The 4665-nt window shown below is 43.3% G+C and overlaps 1 pseudogene; it reads left to right on the forward strand.

The window, feature by feature from the left end:
- Positions 1-1333: 1333 nt before the first annotated feature.
- Positions 1334-4180, forward strand: LOC141918656 (U6 snRNA-associated Sm-like protein LSm5; annotated as a pseudogene).
- The last annotated feature ends 485 nt before the right edge of the window (positions 4181-4665 follow it).

The raw sequence follows: 4665 nt of genomic DNA on the forward strand, positions 1-4665 counted from the left end.
TGTTTTCCTTCATCCTTCACTGACCTTGCTGAGTAGCAGGCATCTGAAGGTGGTGATGAAAATGTGATGGAGCAGGAGAGGCAGCAGGACCACTGGCAGTGAAAGAGTTGTCAGGTGTTCAGTGTCACAGGAGAAGCAGCTGAGAGGTTTCAGAATGGTGATTTGTTTGAAGATGGGTCACACGGGGTCACCAGAACATCATGAAGTTTAATTTTGTGTTATAAAGGAATTTTCCACTCTAAAGCTCAGGCAAGTAGCAGTTATTTCTTGGTATAGTAAAAGCAGTTAGAATTTCCTCTACTACTTCTGTCATTACCAGGTGTTGAATTGGCAGCTGACAACCCCAGAGGTCTCGCTTCTGTCTCACCATCTTCCACATCACACCAGCTGTTCCTGTGTGGTTCAGCTGTGTGCATTGCTGAGGCGCCTGCACACATTCCTCTCTATCCCATTGTTTCCTACGGGAAAAATGGAATTGGGAACAGTTGCACTTTGGGGATTCCATCCTGGGCAGGCGATGGGATGTGCCTGAAACTGTAGTTTGACTGTATGGGGAATTATTGCAGAACCAGAGTGTAGGGTTGGGGAGTCAAAACGTTTCAGCAGCAATGAAGAGAGAAGTATGGGAAGGTTTCAGCTGCCAGCCTGCACACACTGGGTGTGCATGTACTCGAATGCACGGCTGCATTGCCCCAGGCTGCAGAGGTTATTGTGTAGAAAAGCCCCTGGTTAGGGGAATAGTTGTCTGTTGTTGAGGATTTCTGGAAAGTAAATGGCAGATGCCTTATGCTTCTGTCTGACTTGTTTATTCCATCACTACAGCCAGGATCTATCTGACTGTGTTTTAGTGTGTCCCTTTCTAGCCTTGGCCTGTTGTCTGAAGTTGGTCTGCTCAATTTTTGTGATCCTTAAGGATAAAGTAGTTCATGGCGAAAACTGAGTGTTCATCTGAGTTCATGCTGATAACACAGTTCATGATTATTCTGGGTCAGGGATTGTCTCTTTTATGCTACTATGGTGCTTGTGGCTGAGTCTGATACTTGGTCAGGGCGACCACAGCTCTGGAAATTGGTGACACCCTCTGCTGCTGACCCATCCGTGAGCCCCAGTGGGACATCCTGTACCATAAACCTGACACCAGGTGTGTGTCTCCCCCCGCCCCCCCGCCTTGTTTCTGTGTTTTTTACCAGTGTCAGTGGCAATTACTGCTCTGCCATCGCAGCGTTCGGGCTTTTGTTTGGGAAAATGTGCGTTCTGTAAAAGAGTCTCTTGTACCTTCGGTTTATTTACAGAACTCGTGGGGAAATGCACAGGTTCACGCATTCCTATTGTGATGAAGAGGGATATTGTTGGAATGCTTCTAGGATTTGATGGCTTTGTCAGTCTCCTTTGATGGGAATGTTTAAGGCTGTCAGCTTTATGCTTTGGCTTAATTCCCACATTGCTTTTGAGAGGTTTGAGTGCACTGACTAGAACCTTTTTGTAGGGATCAGTTGTATTATTCTGATATTTTGATTTTACAGATAAAGTTACTGTTCAGTATGAGATGAAAACAAACATTTTGCCTTTAAAACTCCAGGCCTTATTTTCCTTGAAACTGGATTTTCAGATGTGGTGTTAGAAGGCATTGCAGAATTCTAATTGTTATTTCTGCATCTTGTTGCTGTTTAATGTTTGGTGGCCTGAAGAACAGTACCGTGTAAGATCTATAAGCAAAGTGGTTTTGTATTTTAGGAATACCTGCCAGCTGAATAGATTATACCTTGGACTTAAACTCTAGAGGGTGATCTATGCAGGACAGCCATGTCATAGAGTAGCTGGTGCATGATTTCTACTTGTAGTCAGCTTCCTAATTTGTAGGCTTAATTTTGCACGGGTTGTGTGTTGAACTTTGCAGCAGTTTGTTTGCATTACCATTTGCTTGAGGCCTGGGCAAAGATTTAAAGAGTTTGCAGACTTAAGGATAAGTACTTATTACTTTGTCATGCTGTGTTATTATTTGAAACCTCTTTTGAGTATTGGTGGTATTCAAGAATTTGCCAAGATTTAGAGGGTGACTCTATACCTTTATGTACTGAGCAGAAAAGTACAATGGATCTTTCTAGTTGCCGGGCAGCTTTCTTTGCTTTCTTTGGTCAGTCTATCAAGATTATGCTGCAGTGTGGCTAATTTAGTTGGTAGTTGCAACAACTGTTGTCTCAATGGAGAGACTTAGGTCAGTTCTGTAATCAAAACTGGGCTCGCTGTCCCCGCTTCTGTGTTCGTACTCACTTTCTCTAACGCTGCCTCAGTGAGATTCCACTTGAGGGCCGAAGAATCACAAAGCTGGACCAGATTTTGCTAAATGGAAATAACGTAACAGTGGTAAGTCATTGTTGTTAAAAGGCTGCAGGCCTATATTTTCTGTACCTGTAAGCTGATCAGTAACTGAGTTCAGCTAGTTCAAGCTGCGCTTTCCAGACACTTCCATTACATGAGGTACTTTCAAGTAGCTTCCAGGGCATATGTGTGTATGAATGATGCTGGAAGAGTGATGTGGCTGCCTTACTTGGTACGTGTTACAGTTTAAAGAAAAATAAAACGAGAAGTGCGTGGCCTTAATTTTATTTTGGTGAGTGTTTTTCTGGTTTTCAGGTGTGCAAGGGAATCACTGCCTTTGTTACCCACTCTGTAGGCCAGCTCATACAGTGGCTTTTAACTCGTGAGTGCTTGCGTGCATAAGTATAGAGGTGGAATGCATCTACATTTCATCCATTACTGTACATATAAATGTGTTTGCAGCAGTTTGGATGCTTAGAAGCTCGTCGAGTCATTTGGCGGTTGTGGTACCGAGCAATGCCCGGAGAGCTGTACCTTTACATGCTCAGGAGAGAAATCTGGAGGTCTGTTGGATTACACCAAATCAGAAGCACCGTGACTTTTAGTTTATTGTGTGCTGATGTCTGTAGATCAGTACTGAAACAGCCATGAAACACTGTGATTAAGCATCCCTAAGCTGCCTTCTGCAACTTCCTGAATACCACAAAAGCAGACCCACGGTAGTTCTTTGCTTGTCTGCATGGATGGCTGCAAAGTCTGGCCTTCCTGCAGAAGGGTATTCCTAATTTTGTGGGAAGAGAAGAGGAGGACTGACTTGAGTCAAAGTTGGCTCTGTGTGAATGGGGAGTAATTTCCATTTTGCTGTCTTAGCTACCTTGCACCTCCTCGCTGTGTGTCTGAGCACGTGCCAATCTTGACTTAACCAAAGCAGAAAAAGGGCTTAGAAATGACTGTGCTGCATCCTGAAAGGATAGTGCATGTTCTGACTTCTTGTATGGGGTGAAATTGCTACCGTCCAGTGAAGCTGCTGGTGTGTTCTCTTGAAGCAGGAGCTGGTGATTCTTAGCGTGCAGATTTCCAGCAAGACGTAGAGATGTTTCTGTATTCGAACTTGTGTCTCTTTTGGGGACACATCTTCCCACATCAGGAGGACTGTGCTTTAGACTTTTCCTTACTTTGGTGCCAAAAGCAGCAAAGCTCTTTGTCTTTAGAAGTGCTCAGCTAATTATTAAGAATATATCAGTAAAAGGAATGGTTATTCTCTTTTCCCTTATTGATGTTTTTCCTTTTGTATTCCCTTTTCTGTTGTTCAGTTCTTTACTTTCTTCACAGGAAAATGCTATGCTGACTTATTCCCTGCTGCCTGTAGAAGGGCTCAGGCTCGCTCGTAGTTTTTGGGCTCTGTTTAGCAATAGAAGTTGGAAAGAGGAGACCAACTTCCCAGTGTAGCGACAGTCTGGGGAAGAATTGGCAATTGGAGAAATTCTTCATGGAAGGGAGCATGTTCTTTGTCTTTCTAAAAACGAGCTGTAGTGTTTCTAGACAGACTCATCTCCTTGAAGTGAATAACAAAGACAAAAACCAGGATGTGTGTTATCTAGGCACCCCTTCATGTTTTGTTAAACATTCTTTGCGTTTTGGAGATTTTGGCTTTGGCCTGCACTTCTCTGGCGGTAACTGACTTCCTCTGTTGGGAGAGGAAGTTACTATTGAATCTAAAAATCACTTTTGTGATCTACCACAAAGTCTCCATCTGCTAAAAACTGTTGTAAAGCAAGACCTGTCAGGTGTGGGTTTGTGAGACTCAAATCTATGGCACTAACACCAGCTGGTTCCTGGAGGAGAAGGACCTGAAGTATAAATTGATGCAGCTGTCATCTATGAAGACATGTCGTATCTATATATCTATAACCTAAAGAGAGCTCTTGGGGTGTGGGTTGTTTGTTTATTTGTTTTGTTGGCACACTCTTGCAGTTGGCAGTTGAAGAAGACAAGGATTTCCTCTTCAGGAAAGGTGCATTGCTAATGATAACGCTGACTTTGTTAAGTTGAAGTCGTTGAAATCACTTTCTTGTGAAGACACACTGATCTGTTCTGAACAGAAGGCTCTCTTTTTGTTAGTTCCTCTGTTCTGTTATGTCAGTGCACAAGCTAGATTTCTAACTGGTTGATGGGAAAGTAATAGTTCTGTTTCAGTTGCTGTCAGTCTTCAGTTTTTCTCCATCTGTTGCATTTGTTTATGGCCCAAGTCTATGTAAAATACAGGTCGTGAGGCAAGAGATTGCTGTTCTTCAGAGCAGGGGCAGGTGCTAAGCTGGATCATTTGTTTAAACACTGCTTCAGGCT

The sequence above is a fragment of the Strix aluco genome, chromosome Z (genome assembly GCF_031877795.1).
Source record: "Strix aluco isolate bStrAlu1 chromosome Z, bStrAlu1.hap1, whole genome shotgun sequence".
NCBI classification, from domain to species: domain Eukaryota; kingdom Metazoa; phylum Chordata; class Aves; order Strigiformes; family Strigidae; genus Strix; species Strix aluco.